The sequence below is a fragment of the Manis pentadactyla genome, chromosome 18 (genome assembly GCF_030020395.1).
Source record: "Manis pentadactyla isolate mManPen7 chromosome 18, mManPen7.hap1, whole genome shotgun sequence".
NCBI classification, from domain to species: domain Eukaryota; kingdom Metazoa; phylum Chordata; class Mammalia; order Pholidota; family Manidae; genus Manis; species Manis pentadactyla.
The window spans coordinates 446,979-463,568 of NC_080036.1; the positions used below are offsets into that span (position 1 = coordinate 446,979).

The 16,590-nt window shown below is 45.6% G+C and overlaps 1 pseudogene; it reads right to left on the reverse strand.

Annotated features, from left to right (window-relative positions):
* Nucleotides 1–14,653, reverse strand: part of LOC130681508 (calcium/calmodulin-dependent protein kinase type 1G-like) — an 82,898-nt pseudogene extending 68,245 nt beyond the window's left edge.
* Between the last annotated feature and the right edge of the window lie 1,937 nt (nt 14,654–16,590).

The window sequence follows — 16,590 nt, forward strand, 5'->3', positions numbered from 1 at the left end:
GTGACCCCCCTGCAAGCACACAGCAATGGCCATACTCAGGAAAATTCAAAACCACATGCTACCAAGGATGTAGAGGAATTGGAGGCCCTAACCTTTGTTGTGGAAATGTAAAACGTGCAGCCTGCATACAACAGTTTGGTGTTTCCTCATAATATATAATACAATTACCTAATTGTGGGTTAACACCCACTCCTAGATAAATACCCCAAAGAAATGAAAACGCTGTTCAAACAGAAACTGGCCCGTGAATTCTTGGAAGCACTGCTCACCACAACAAAAAGTTAGAAACTACTCAAATGCTCATCAAGACATAAATGGATGAACAAAACAGAGTTGACCCATAAACTGCATTATTCTGCCAAATACAGAAATAAAGAAAAATGGTCCAAAGCTGCATTGAAAACATTGTGGGGGGTGGTGGTTAGAAACTAGAACATAGAATTAACATATTTAGCAATTCAATTTCAGGGCATTTGCCCAAGTGACACGAAAGCAGGGACTTAGATATTTGCACACCCATGTTCACAGCTCCATGATTCACAACATCCAAAAGGTGGAGACGACCTGGGTGTCCACAGACAAACAGATGAACAAAATGTATTCTCTACACAGTGAAGTAAACAAGGGAGTCCTGGCACCTGCTGCACAGATGGACCCCAAAGCCATTATGCTCAATGAAATGCACCCCTCAAAGAGGACAAATACTATGTAATCCCATTTATGTGAGGTCTCAGAGAGTTCAACTGAGGGAAAGTCTCAGGAACAGTTCCAGAAAAAGGAAACTGCCTCAGGATAGAAAGACGTGTGCACACAGCTGGGGTGCATGGTGACAGCTGCAGTGGGTCTGTGCATTGGATTATCATGTGGAGACCCTAAGACTTCCCTCATTTGGGGTCAGGTGGTGGTTCCCTGGGAATGTGTCCCTGTTTGGGGTAGATGCTCCAGAATTTTGTGTGAAGTGGCAACTGTGGTAAAGTGAGGCGCTGGGGAATTCAGTATAAAGAGAATTTTTACTGACACTGCAAGTTTTCTGTATGCTTGAAATTGCTGGATAGTAAATAACTTTGCAAAACAACCATGAGAAAAGTAGAGCAGTCATCAATCACACCGCATCAACAGGGGCCAAGCCCTCACATCCAATTCACTGAAAGGGGGTGCTACTCACCTTGTAGGGGTTCAGGAGTCATTATAAGGCACGTGGGAGGATCCCCTGTAGCCACTGGGCCTTGGGACGACCTGCTGTATAAACAGTGGGATTTTAGAATTCCAATTTCTCACACCACTCCACCAAAGACCTGTTAGAACTAAAAATGAATTCAATAAAGTTGTAAGAGACAAAACCAACATACAAAAGTAGGTTGCTTGTGTTCACTAATAACCAACCATTGGAGAGATTAAGAAAGCAATGCCCTTTAAAACTGCATCATAAAGTATAAAGTGTTGTGGGTAAAATTGCAGTATTTCCAGAATCTCTTGCCTGGTCTCAGTGCATCTCCTTATCCCATGATAAGAAGGATTTACAACAAAACTAAGTTGACTTATTAAAAATGTTATAATGTTTGACCCCAAGGTGTAAGGATTAGATTCCAACTAAAAGGCTGATGTGGCTGTAGTGACAAGTATTAACTTCCATGGCTATTTGAGGGTCTGACCGAGGCAATTTCTATAACTGCCCATTCACAGCTCTGGGTGGGGAGTGTGGGCACCCCCCCTGGGGTGGTGGAAAGAGCCCTGGGCTCAGAGAGGAAGCCTATCTTACACCAGAACTGGGACTGTGGTCTAAAGTTGCCATAGAAATACAAGTTAAATTTGAATTTCAGAGAATGAATAATTTATTGGACATAACTATATTAAACTATTTTTTGCTATCATCTGAACTATATCCTGTGTTTTTACCACAAGTCTGGTAGCCCTATCTTAGGCCAGTCATGTAAATGCTTGGAGCTTCAATTTCCTCATCTGAATGATAGAATGGTGCTCACTGTAGAGTGCTGTGCTTAGCATCAACTGGGACCATTGCAGGGGTTGGGGGAGTTGTTCTTGACCATCTTAGGGTTGCTAGGTCTGAAAACTAAACTGACAAATACAGATTAAGCAGAGAAAATTACACCCACTTATGTATAAGTTTTAAATAATATGGGAGACTTCACAAGGAAATGAAGACCCAGAGAAGCATTTGGCCATGAGCATTTTTGGGATTGGTTTGATATGGAGTGGACAGTTGTGGAGAAATATGACAGATTAAGGGGTATGAGGTAGTGTAGTAAACAGGGGGAACTTACCAAGGCCTGTTCATTAGGATTCTTCTTTGTGTCCCTTTGTCTTCAAATAAAAGGATCCTCCTTTCCTCTGTATATGGGAGGGTACCTCTCACATAAGGGGTATATGATCTTTTTCAGGGGAGAAGGATGTGGAGAAGGTCAGAGTGAACTTCCTGCTTCCTTGATTTTACCAAATTCCTTCAGCTTAAAATATTCAACATGCCAAGTTACCATAATTTGGGGTAGCATATCCTGGACCCCATCATTACAGTGGTTCAGATGACCTAGACTCTGTAGTCTTAGGCACTCCTAGAATATTTCTGCAATAGTTCTTGGATATCCATAAAGTGAGATAATAATAGTATCTCCCTCAAATTATATTTATGAGGCTTAAATGAGTCATGAATGTAAAACGTGTAGTCCTGAGCATGGTACATTATAAATGCTTAATGAATAATACCTAGTTACTCCTGCAGTTGTGCAAATATGATAAAATATCATCAAAATGAATTGAGGAAACTTGGAAATGAATCATTGAACTGAGGATAATTTACTGAGTCATATTTCAGCACTAAGTGCTCATGGGCAATACTTGTCCTTCCCATTGGTTATCAGAAAGGGACAGAAATGGCCAAGTTTAGATGGAGAAGACATTTACAAATATTCCTGAATATGTAAGAGACAAAGATAACACCTTTTTGATCATTTCTGAAGGGTATAAAACATTTTCCTGAATCTTAGCCCATTCTTTAAGCTCAGAAGGAATTGACAGCTGATGTCTACGTTTTACCAGAGGCAAAAACATGCCTCATCAGCAAACAGTGGGTTCACTGCAGCCTAAGATGTACTACCGGCCGAGGCTAAGACTCCTCCTGCTTATCAAATGAAGCTGACTCAGTCTGGGTCACAGCATCATCCAATCGCAGCTGGCCTTGCTGGATTTCCCTGGATCCCTGATGGCCGAGGAGAAGAATGAATTAATCAAACAGGGCCTGTCAGGGGATTTCAGGAAAGGCTTTTAATACAGGAAAGCATTAAGATGTAACCACACAGAAAGGTGGAAACACAGCTAGGTATTAGTGGCAGCAGTTTCAGTTTTAAACATTTTTTGAGCGTGTTTAAAATACATGGATATTTGTACAGCTGCATCTCCTGTACCGTCAGTGCTGACCTGTCAGGGACCTCAGAGATTTAATGGAAAAGTGAGCTGATAAGCAAATGACAGCTTCAGACACGGCAGCTATCAGACAAATGGAAAACTCAGCTTTCCTCTCCAGCTTGATCCCATCCTGATTTGGGTTGCAGAATTTTTATGGTCTTTTCTCTCTTTCTCTCTGCTGTTTTCTTTACCAACTTTTCCATCCTAAAACTTTTACAACCCAATCTCCATGTTGCTGCCTCCTAACTCATTTCTAACATTTCATAGGTTTGCTTGAAGAAATAATTGTGCCTTTCCTGGAACCGATGTGCTGGGTGTGGAGTGGAGAAGTATCTGTTTATAGCACTTGAAGGGCAATAGGCAGACGCAAGTCAATCAAGGGACTCGGTATGAACTGACATGTAAGATACACCCTGGGAGTAATTTTTTGCTTTTTTGTTCAGTTGAAGTGCTTGTCATGTCTTTAAATTTCATATTTCTTCAGATGCAATCTAAATATACACAAGTATATAAAATACACAAGTAAAACATTTAATACAAACAACACCTTTGAAACAATATAGCATTCACAAGTCAGATACAGTTTCTTATTCTGTGATAAACATTTGCTAACTTGAAGCTGTATTGTGCAAACCCATCTGCATATAAAATGGTAAACAATTCCCTAACACCATTGGTTGGGTCATGAAAAAAGTTGTCTTAAAGCTGAAAAATAAGTTACATTTTCTTCTAATACCTGGGGTCTTCTGTGAGGCCTCGGGAATTTGATTTCCCATGAAGCTCTTTAGATTACCTTGTGGTCCCCAAGCCTCTTTTTTGGTTATTTTCTCACTTTCTCTTTCTAGGCTACAGGAGTGCAGAGCAGAGGCTAGAGTGGTGGCAGTGCCGAGGTCAGAGACTCAGAGGATGGCTGTGCAGGATGACTGTGCAGAGAGGCCCAGAGGACGGCTGTGTGGGATTGCTGCACAGGCAGAGAGGCCCAGAGGATGGCTGTGGGGACAGAGGGGCCCAGAGGCAGAGACTGGCTTGCTGCATGCAGACTTGCTCTGAGTGAACAGGATTTTAGTTACTGACTTGCTACCTGGAAATAAAGTTGGGTATAACCCTTCCACCCCAAGATCGTTTAGCTGTCAATTTCTTGGGTCACATTGAATCCATAGAGAACTTGCCCAGGGCTGAAGCCCATTGGCAGCACATCTCCTATATTTGCCCATTGATGGGCCTAGAACCATTGACGACCCAGTGGCAGTGAGCACCTTCAGCAGCCAGAGTTCTGTCTCTAACTAGCTTCCCCAAGAAAGGAACCAGGGCTCTTTAGAGAAGTGGCTGGGTCTGGGTCTGGGTGAGGGAGTGCACTTGGTGAGCTGGGGACACCTTCCTGGGCCAGGAAAAGAGGCAGTTTGAAGGGGCTCTTACAGGCCAAAGATGGGAAAATTGCAGCCTCAAAATGAATGAAATCCACTGACTATATTCAAACCAGTAAATCTATAAAATGATACTCAGAAAAGATAAAACCAAAAACAAAACAGGCAAAACACATTTGAGGTCTCTTCCTTACTATTAGAGGAACAATTCAAATACATAACTATATACCTTGCCTTTCCAGAAGAAGCAGTTGATGAGATTAATCTCTCCCTTGTTCTTTCTTTCTGACAAAGACTGCCAACTAATGAATACAAAAGGAATGATAGAAATTAAGAAATCAACATTTTGCAAGCCCTGGTGAAGTCATTGGTGGAGGCAAGAATCATCAATGGATGATTAAGCCATTAGGTGATACACTGATGGAGAACTGCAGCCCCTAGTGCTGCTCAAGTCTGACTGCAAAGATTATCTGATGGTTTAAAAATAGAAATAGAAATTTATGAGGGAGAGATGAGGCTGTTTGCTACTGATAAAGAGTCAGTTAGATGTACCTCATGAGGTAATGTAAAATCATACAGCATCAATGATGATGTCTTGCCTGAAATGTTTAACCTGAATGTAATCCATCCTCTGTATCCACACTCCAGGGTACAGAGAATTCATGGGTAAGTGAAATAAGGTAAATGCCACCACAAATTCAGAAGTTGGACAAATTCAGAAACTAGGCCATTCTGAGGGACAGCTGGCCTGGTCTCTTCACCAAGTTAATGTCATGCCAGAGAAAGGGGCAGGGGAGCACCATTCTAGATCATAAGTGACATAAGAGATGTAACAACCAAACACAGTGGGGAGTATGACTAAAGTGGGAGTAACATACATTTTTTGGAAGAATTGGCAAATTTTAAATATGGATCAGGTATTGGATGATGATGAAAGAAAATTACCATTAATTATGTTAACTATACAATGGTATTGATTTTAAGAAGGAAAATATTCTGATTTTTATGGTGTCCTTTTAATATTTTTTTAATATTTTGGCTAAAAATTTGATGATGTAAACATGGCAAAACTATTAATAACTATTGATATAGGTAATGAATATATGTGCAATCACTATACTCTATTTTCCTGTCTGTTTGAAAATATTTATGATAAAGAATTAATAGTAATTTTGATCCCTAGGCCCCAACCCAGACCTAATGAATGAATCTAAATCCTTGCTGGCACCTATATTTTACCAAATATCCCATCTCAATGTAGGACAGAGTGAATGAATGACTTTTTCATCTATTGTAATCTTTTTCAACAAATAGTTATCAGGCCCCTACAATAGGCCAGGAACTTTTATAGGTGCTGAAGATTCAACTCTGAACAAAACATACACAAAGGATCCTAAACCTGTGGAGCTTGTCACCCTCCCTTGTCCACAGTAGGCCTCTTTAAAGCAAACCAACTTTTTAAAACTGTTAAATATAACACAAACCCAGAAAACTGCCTAAAACACATGGACAGATTAATGAATTGTTAGGTGGTAACACTCCCACATCCCACAGGACCCAGAGTCCTGCCCGTCAGCCAGGAGTCTCTCAGGCCCCCGCTCACCTCCTCATCCTCCCCAAGAGCAGGCCTCAGATGCCACTGTGAGGAGCAGAGGCAGAGTTCAGAACCCGGCCCCCAACATTCTTCTGAGCATTATCTTGCCCCACAAAAGGAAGATCCTACATTTTCAGTTTGATTCAGAAAGATTTATTTGCAAACTTTCACAGAACAGCACAACTCAGACATGTGTATTACACATGTGACTCTCACTTTACAATATCAAGTAAATGCAGCATCTCCAGGCAAGCTTATTCCTGATTCACAGCTAATTTCAAGAACATAAAGTCATAAAAGGTGCAAACGCATAATTCTATCATGCTGGGATGAAAAAATTACACTTTATTTAGAATAACCTCAGTGCTAGCCTCTAATGACTAATGGTAATGTTGGGGAGGCTGTCTGCAGTCATGTGTAGTGATGTAAAGTGGTGACCTGAGGTGTTGCTTGTTACCTAGGCTAGTTGAATCAACTGAGAAATAAGGTTTTCTCCATTTTCCTTTTTAAAAAAACCAGAAGTTTAATCTCCGAATTTTATTTGACTTTTTTTCCTCTTCTAATCTAGGTCTTTCAGACACAGAACTGAAATACTGTGAAAATGGACAATGTGTCCCCTGCATGACTGTTCTCAGAATGCCCAAAACTTTGAAATGATGCAAGGATTGAAAAATAAAGAGACTGTATTTTATGAGGCCTTATCAAAGCTCTAACACTAGGGGACTGTAAATGCACAATGACACACCAGGTAGGCAGGCTGCAGTGAGCATTAAGTAAATAATAGGCACGTAGTGCAGTTTGGGGCATATCCCAGGAGAGGGAGAGTTCAGGGGCAGGTCTCCCCTTCCAGCAACTCCATTTCCTGCCTGCATGGCCTGAGGCCCATGTGGACCAGAAGCCTCAGCCCATTGTGTGCAAATGGGGAAGATGCTGATGCCTCCCAGGGATGCCATGTGGACTGATGGCAAATCCCATCCACCTGGTGCCCCCAGGGCCACTCCGCCTCCATCCACTACCTCACACTTCCTGGAGGTTTCCACACCCTTGCTACTCAGGAGCAACTCGAAAATGTAGGAAACGCACGTCTTTTTAAAGGGGGCGCTTTTGCCATTTCCACTCCCACCCCCGACAGGAGACACCGTGATTGCGTCCTGAGTCATCTTTTAATGGTTGTGTTAGGCAGGAAAATAGAAATGCGCAGGGTGGAAAGAGAAAAAGGCCAGAAAGTCCACTAAAAAAGACCCAAAATGAATCAATTAAAGCTCAAAAAGCCAAGAGCAACTTGGCCTGGAATGTTTGAATATTTCCCAGATAAAGGAAGGTACCTCAGCATAGCCCAAGTCTTTATTGTGTTAATCATGCAGGCCTAGCTTACTTTCTTTACCTTTACCTCCATGCTGTTTTTTACTCCTTCTGGCCCAAATTAAGTAGTTTGTAACCTAGGCAACTACTTTAGCATGCAGGCCCAACCATAAACAACACAGTGAAAGGCAGGAAAGATTCCATCTTAAAGGTTGTATTTTAATACCCAGAAAGTTAAAAATGTAAGATTCCTAACTTACTCTTTAGCAAACAGACAATAGCTCAGACCCCCTTGGGGGCTGGACAGGCAGCCTCTTTGATCTGCTCCCAGACCAAGAGGCCAGTGTCCCAGGGAGAAATCAGAGTGGGAACTTCCTTGTGTTAAGTTCATTCTAAGTATTCAAAGCCCACTTAGCAAGTCTGCACCCCCAGCCCTTAGTCACATTCCTAAAGAATCCTTAAAAGGGGGAACTCCCAGCCTTTCGGGGTACTCCTCTCTGAGGTCACCTGCATTTTCCAAGTGTGTAACCTTTAAATCTTAAACTTTCTCTCCAGCCTTGTGGGGTTCCTCTCCTTGCTGAGGTTGCCTGCTGCCCTTCTTCTCTCATTAAGTAACCTTAAATAAAGCTTTTACTCTGCTTCACTACTGTGTCTCTGCCCTTCCATTCTTTGTTGCTGTGGGACAAGAATGAGGAAATACACACACTCCCCGAACAGTTGTAAATCACTTTCAAGCTATGTAATCTCTCTACATCTCAGTTTCCTCACATACCAAATGGGGATGGAGAGGCCCTTACAATGGGTCGGAGTGAAGAGTAAATGAGATAAGGCATTTTTGTTTCTGTTAGTGGTGAGTCTGCGATATTTCCCCAGGTCCCCTGTGCAGACAGGACCCACGTCATCCCTCCTGGCATGAATGAGGCAGAGACCAAGGGCCTTGGGACATAGTAACGGGCCTGCAGGGTGACACGTGGCCTTGGGCACATGATGGGAACTCCTGCCACAGCCCGGGATCCCCACAGCAAGACCTGGAAAATGTCAGGGAGAGACGGGCAAAGCCTCCATGCTTCTCTTCACCTCTCCCTGCCTTTCCTGGGAAGTAAGTCTCCCACTGATGCCAGGGTTCTTGTTTGCGGAGCCGAAGTATGAACTTCACAAACAGTCAAGGTAGGAGAGCAAGGTACAGGCTTTTATTTAGAGATAAAGTGGAAGGACAGAGCTCCCGGCTCATGCCAGGAGGGGACAAGAGAGTCCATAGTGGTGCATTGTCTAGGGGGTTTTATAGGCATTTTAGGATTTTTCAAGAACACAAAAAAAACTTAGGGGAGCGGACTTGCATCATCTGCCCTGTCCTCAAGGTGGGCTGAGGTATTGTTTGCTAAAGAGTAAGTTAAGAATTTCTAACTTCTTAACTTCTTGGATATTAAAATGCAATCTTATCTCTAAGGTGGAATCCTTCCTGCCTTTTACTGTGTTGTTTACGCCTGGGCTTACTTGCTATGTTAGTTGCCCAGTTTGCAAAATCACTTCATCTGATCTGAAGGAGAAAGACAGCACATAGGCCTGGGCCTTTTAGTATGCTAAAGAGAACCATACACATGATTATAAATGGTTAGCATAATAAAACATGTGCTACTCTTCTTTATCTGGGGAACATTAACTGATTTCACTGAAGAATGATTCTAGAGCTCAATGTTTAACATAGAATTTTAGCAGGGGGGTTTCTTTGCATGTAGTTACATTGCTCTGACTGCAAATATCCTGCCCTGCCCCCTCCAGAGGCCCTCACCCTACTCTGACTACATCCATGGTCCCTGTCTCACCGTTACGGCCTCAGCATCTTCCTTGGGGTTTAGAGCCTGACACTCTAAGACCCATCAGAGCAATTTCCTGATGTTATTTAACTCTGGATGAGGAACAATAGCCACATTTATCTCTTTGTTTTCTCTTGTTCAAAGACTTGTATTTGTTTGCTCTCCAGAAGTGTATCATGTCAGTCTTGGGCTGGACATTAAATAAAAAGTCAGACAGAATGGAGTGTCGTCAGTGGAGCAATGGGATTGACCCTTGACTCTGGGGTTCAGGGTATAGGCTTCCTGGCCCCTGAGTTACTAGGGGGGTGAGGTCCCACCAGGAGGCCATTTCTTTCTAGAAGCTTCTTAAAGGGCCTGTGCTATCACAAGGCCCTGGGCTATGTTGTCAAGCAGCCCTATGTTTTCTCTCTCCTCATGTGCTCACATGAACACAGGGTGCAGGCCAGGACCAGAGGGAGTCAGGCTGCTCCTGGAGCACCAGAAGACCCTTGCATGCCTGAAGACCTTTGCCCCTGACCTGAAGCTCTGTCCCTAGCCACTGCCTCCAGTAGGCCACTGCTGAAATGCCACCTTCAAGTTCTCACAGGCCATGATGCCTGAGGCTGGGGCCCCCTGCTGCAGGGACCCTCCACAGCCAGCACAGAGGTGGGAGGCAGGTGTGTGCCAGCAGACCGGCCCCACCAGTCAGTTTGTGCCACACGTGGGCAACAGATCCTGCTTTACTGTCCTGCCAGGAAATACAGGACCAAACAAGACTTGAGTGTAGCCATGGCCTCACCCTTCTGGCTTGTCCCTTTCCTATCAGTTATGTTTTTTCTAGCCCTGATTCCTTGTTATTACTACAGTATGTTGGCATTTTTGTGTATGCTTTCTTGTAGCAAGCTGTGTGGAACACGGCACCGAACATAAATACCTCAAATATCTCATGTGACACTCCCTGCTCCCCGTGTCAGTACTGGCTTCCTCTGTAGGAAGGGTCTGAGTCTGCATCTTATGAAGGACAGTGCCAAGACAGGGCTCAGCGGCAGACCTCTTATTACATCATGTATCTGCTTCAGGAGATTTTGTGAGCTGCTGTATGAATTCTACAGAGACCACGTCATCTATTACTCAAGACACCCCATGAAAAGGGTAGGCGAGAGTGTGGTGGGTGAGCCAGAGCAGTGCTCCAGCCTGGTCTCAAGAGACCATGTCCTCCCTCCCTCTCAGCCTCCCTCCTTTTTATCCCCCCTCAATCATAGACTATTTTATAAACCAAATTGAATTAGCTCTGTTTGGTTTTCCATCTTAACACATAGCCTTAAAATGAAACACCACATTGTCATCTGGAGATCATGAGACACATCAGAGCAATTTCCTGATGCTATTTAACTCTGGGATGTCCTTAGGGAATGCTCTGAGGGGGGTCTCCCTCCCCCACCCCTTGGCTGGATGCTTCACTTCTGACTATTGTGGTTTAAAATGCCAACCTGCAGCTTGATTTCTAAGACCGTGCTTATTCGCATGCTCTGTACAATCTTATAACAACATAGTAAGAAAGGTCACTTAACAATGAGACAATGAACATATCTTCTCCCCATGAATGAATTTTTGTGTAAAAAGAAGCAAAAATAGTGCCAGAAACAAATCATTGGCTTATAAACATGTTTATTAAATGCATCATACTTGGAGAAGCAGATGTGAGAATGACCAAGATAAATGCCAACATCAGGGTTCCTCAGTAGATTCCTTGGCTTGCTGCTGATAATGAGAGGCTGCACTTGGTGGGAGCTGCCATGGAGTTGCAGGTTTCTTCTGTGATGCTCCTCAGGGAGCCGTGATCAGCTCCAGGAATTGTGTGGATAAGTTTTCCTTTGGTGTTGATAGAAAAGATGACTCTAACAGAAAACTTCTATAACGTCCAATATTATTGTGAATTCACAATTTCCTTATGTCTTCAATTTCTATTGTTACACTGCAATAAATAATATTGATCAATAAATCTGTCAAATGTAATTTATGATTACCCCAATTCCTGCCTTTCCTCACTCCTTGCAAATAAAGGACTATTGGTTCAAGATGGTTTAGAATAAGCAGAAAGGAGACAATAAAAAGATGATAACTGTTTTTTGGCATTTTTAAGTCATATTTCTGCTGCAGAAATTGGCAAATCTTGCAATAAAACTGTTGATGTAATTAGGAGGACTAAAAATTCCACACTATATGGACACAGACTCCTCCTCATGCCAATCTCCTATTCACAGATCTGGCATTCTTCTCATTTCCTGTTTAGAACAGTATTCTCTGGCCCTGTTGTCAAGAGCAAGTCATTGGAAGCTCCGGCAAACAATGCTGTGTGGGGTGTCCACTGGAGTCAGCAGCTGCCTTTGAAAACTGCCATTGCTGTTCAAGGCTCCCCATGTTGCAGTCAGCAGGTCATATAGAGTCAATGAAGTCAGAAAATCTCTGAAAAATCACCTCTGAGGGCTGTTGCCCAACTGTGATTATTTGCCATCACAGCAGCCAACTCCCCAACTCCTGTGAAACTCGTGCTGAGTTGGCCTCCATCTCCTGGCAGCCTCCACCTCCCAGCAGCCTTCACTTCACCTCCTGGCAGCTCAGCTTTTTCCCTTGGCCGCCTGTGCTGGTCCAGCTCAGGCTGCATCTCCCCGAGTCTGACCCCAGCTCCATTCTGAGATGCCAGGAGAATGCCCTGCTGTGTGAAGAGGTTGTGGCTCTCAGTTCCTCCTCAACAGCAAGTAGGAAGCTGGAAGAAGTACCACAAATGGCTGCTATTGCTATGACAATGAGTTTCTGCGAAGAAACTGGAGGAAAGCATCTCTCATCTTTTGATTACCTTTCTGCACCTTCTCCTTCCTTTACCCGTTATTAGGCCCCTAAACGATCATCTCTCTTAACATCCATACACCTCCCCTAAGGCTGAAACATCTTTAGAGCCTTCATCCATTAATAAGCACAACTTCTTGAACCAAAAGAAGAAAACATATTATAATATCTATTATAATTGTATGCACTGTTCAGCTGGGTGGAGAAAGTGTTTTTAGGTACAGGGCAGGAAATCATTCATTCATTCAGGCACTTTATAAATGTTGGGGGACTGTGTGTATTTTGCTCGGTCCCTTGTCCCCACCACAACAAAGAATGGAAGGGCAGAAACACAGAAGTGAAGAAGAGTAAAAGTTTTATTTAAAGTTACTTAAAGAGAGAAAAAGTACAGCCAAGGAGAGGCACCCTAAAAGGTTGGAGAGAGAAAGTTAAGATTAAAAGGTTACACACTTAGAAAGTGTGGGTGACCTCAGAGAGAGGAGCACACCCAGAAAGGTTGAAAAGAGAGTTTAAAGTTAAAAGGTTACGCACTCAGTGCGGGTGACCTCAGAGAGAGAAGAGCCCCAAAAAGGTTGGGGGTTCCCCCTTTTAAGGATTCTTTAGGAATGTGACTAAGGGCTGGGGATGCAGACTTGCTAAGTGGGATTTGAATACTTAGAATGAACTTAACACAAGGAAGTTCCCGCTCTGATTTCTCCCTGGGACACTGGCCTCTTGGTCTGGGAGCAGATCAAACAGGCTGCCTGTCCAGCCCCCAAGGGGGTCTGAGCTATTGTCTGTTTGCTAAAGAGTAAGTTAGGAATCTTACATTTTTAACTTTCTGGGTATTAAAATACAACCTTTAAGATGGAATCTTTCCTGCCTTTCACTGTGTTGTTTATGGTTGGGCCTGCATGCTAAAGTAGTTGCCTAGGTTACAAACTACTTAATTTGGGCCAGAAGGAGTAAAAAACAGCATGGAGGTAAAGGTAAAGAAAGTAAGCTAGGCCTGCATGATTAACACAATAAAGACTTGGGCTATGCTGAGGTACCTTCCTTTATCTGGGAAATATTCAAACATTCCAGGCCAAGTTGCTCTTGGCTTTTTGAGCTTAATTGATTCATTTTGGGTCTTTTTTAGTGGACTTTCTGGCCTTTTTCCCTTTCCATCCCCCTTCATATCTATTTTCCTGCCTAACAATAAGTATTTGCAGGTAACCACCATACAAAATGCTAAGCCCTGGGGATTCAGAGATGGTAAAACAATTTGCACCTTACACTCTGTAGATGCAGATATAACAACAAATGCCTATGATAAAGCATTTCTGGGGTCTGATAAAAGTCCACCTGGGCCTGTGTGGCTGTGAGCTGCTGGGGCCTCGGAGGGGCTGGGAAAGGCTCACCAAGGAGGTAAGCTGAGACAGATGCAGGCAGGCGTGAGCACACGCCACCCTGGAGGCCTCTTCAAGGCTCCGTGAGCTCATTGCTTGGTTTACTTTGTTGGGTGGTAGGCCAAGACTCAGGAAGCCCCAAGAGCCTTATGAGACACAGTGTAAATGATTATGGGAATGGAGCAGGTAGCACCCCAACTCCAGGCACAGGGAGGGCGAGGGCCTCCAAGTGCCCACCCAGCTCACAGGTCCCCAGCAGTCATGTCTTCTCGAGGACGCCCCCAGGATGCTGCATCGAGATGAGTCAGTGCCCACGGAGGCCAGGGGAGGTGTGCAGGGGGGTAGGGTCTAGACAACTTACTCTCACATACCTGTGGAAAAATGCGAAAGCCTGTAGTAGAGCCCCAAGAGGATGTAACCCTACCAGCTATGAAACCCTAAATGAAACTGTGATGCTCTAACAATTAAGACAGTCCCCAAACATGCATGGGATGTGACCATCTTGAGGATTTCTAGTCAGAGGCAAGTCATTCTGAAAGCAGGATGTAGACAGATGGGGGAAAATTAAACCGATCCCCACCTCACATTTCATGCCAGGATGACTTCCAAATGATTCAGATTGTTCACAAAAATGGAATTAGGTACAAAGAAAACACATACTTTTTTATATTATCAGAATACAGAGAAAAGCCTTTCTAAGTGGGACACATCCCAGAAAGCACTTACAAAAAGTGACAAATTCTACCACACAAAAATCAAGCATCCTGGGAACAATCTATCACCTAAACCAAGGAAAACACAAAACGGGACATTTACAGCTCTAATTTTCTTAACGTGGGAGAAGTTTCTAAAAGGCCGAACAATGGGGAATGATGTGAAGAGAGAGCTCACAATGGCTCCCAAGTGATGGCAACAGGCTGCTCACCTCCTCCTGAGGGCCACGTGGGCAGAAACCAGAACCATGTTGCAGTGCACCTCTCGCCTGGCAGAGCCGGGAGGCCAGCAGCGGCAGAGGCCTGAGAGGCAGGCAGCCCCAGAGGTCCGGTGGGGCCTGAGGGGGACCGGCGCATGCAGCCCCTGCCGTGGGCACATGTCATAGCCGCCAGGCCACTGCCCTGGTGCCCACCCATGGGGGTCCAAAGGGCATCCCAGTGGACCCACAAAGCCACATTACACAGCCACTGACGAGGTGAAGGGGCCTCTGGGGATGGGGTCCGCTTGTGATGTGCAGTGAAAGACTGATGGAGCCCAGAATCAGGCACTGTAAGAGCATGTTACAGAAGGGGATGGGTTGTGACCCTGGCCCCGGGCCTTGGGGGGGGTGGAAGTGGCTGGAGTCAGGTGCCCCTTGGCACCCTGTGTGGTGTCAGGGCCCACGCCCAGGTTAAGGGCCATGCATGGAACCAAGCCCTACTGGCTGGAATGGCTGTGTCCCCAGTTTCTGCCACTGCCTGGCACCACTGTGCTTCATATCCATGGCCAGTTAGAGGCACCTGCACAATGAGCCCAGCTCTGCCACACTCACACGGCCCCGCTCGAACCAGGTGTCCATTTCTAGTCTAGAGGTGCAGCTCACACAGTGAGGGATGGGTCAGATGGGTGAGTGTGATCACTTCCTCCAACCTTTGGGGACAGATGGCAGTGGCTTAGCCTCCCCGGGCTCCCCTGTGTGCAGCTGTGCAGGCTGAGGTCAGAGACTGGGCGTGCGTGCAGGAGGGCCTCATTGCTCACTGCCATGCTCTCCAGCCGGTCCCACATTCAGAACACCTGGCTAGTGACGGACCGCCGGCCTGCAGCTGGGGCTGGGGCACAGGCTCACCTGTACAGCCCCTGCCCCTGGCCCTCTGTCTCCGGCTACAGCTCCCTAGGAATGCTCCCTGCTGAGCAGTCCTATTGGGGGTGCTTGCTCCAGGACCTTGCATCCCACCAGCCAACAGATTCCTTCTCCAAAAAGAGGGAAACAAAGCCACTCTTCCTCATACCTTGCTCAGAATTGTGAGGCCTAGTGTTCCTCTGCCTGCAGGTAGCTGCTGGAGGCCCGCTGTGTAACCCTTCCCCCAAACTGGAAGCCTTCCGGTCGGCTGGTGGAGTTCTCCAAGCTGACCCCCAGCAGAAGGAAAGGGAGACTGATGTGGAACACACAGGTGAGTTCTTATTCCCTTGGGCGCCAGCCTGGCCCGCTACAGACCTGCTCTGCATCCTGCAGTGGACCCGAGAGGAGCACAGAGGGCAGGAGCAAAGGGGTGTCTGGCCGGCAGTCACATAAACCCACCATCGAGGGTCCATGGGGCTCAACTGCCCATCACCCACCGAGGGGAGACACTACCTACACAAGGGGATGAGCATCCTGGAGACTGTCCTCAGTGTCAGGCCAGGGGGCCACACAAAGACCTGCCTGCAGGGCCAGATGGCCTGGTGTGGAGCTCACCTCATTGTTCTCAGCAAAACCTGAGGAGTCCCCAGGAAGCCCCTGGGCCCAGAGTAAGTATCCCCAGTAACCATGACCCTCCTCAATCCTGGCACTGAGATGCTCCCTGGTCCACCTCGCCCAGCCACCCTGTTGCTGGCACCCAGGGATGGCAGTACGAGGGAGCAAGCACAGGGCACGAGGCTGCCCACTACTCCTCAGAGGCTGTAGCACCAGCCATACAATTCCCTCCCAAACTTCCCACTGAGTAGGGAAGCCACAGGAAGGAGGACCCAGAGAATGGCTTTAAGCCAGAATGCTGGATCTATTTCCCTTTAACACCTTCTGGGATGCCCCTGGGGCCACACAGTGGGCCTGGCCCTGCAATGTGACAGGCCGAGTGACTAAAGATGGGGGTGAAGGGCGCAGGACAAGGCTCATGCCCTGTGGCACCTGCAGCCGGCAACTCACAGAGGGCAGTGACCAGAAGGGT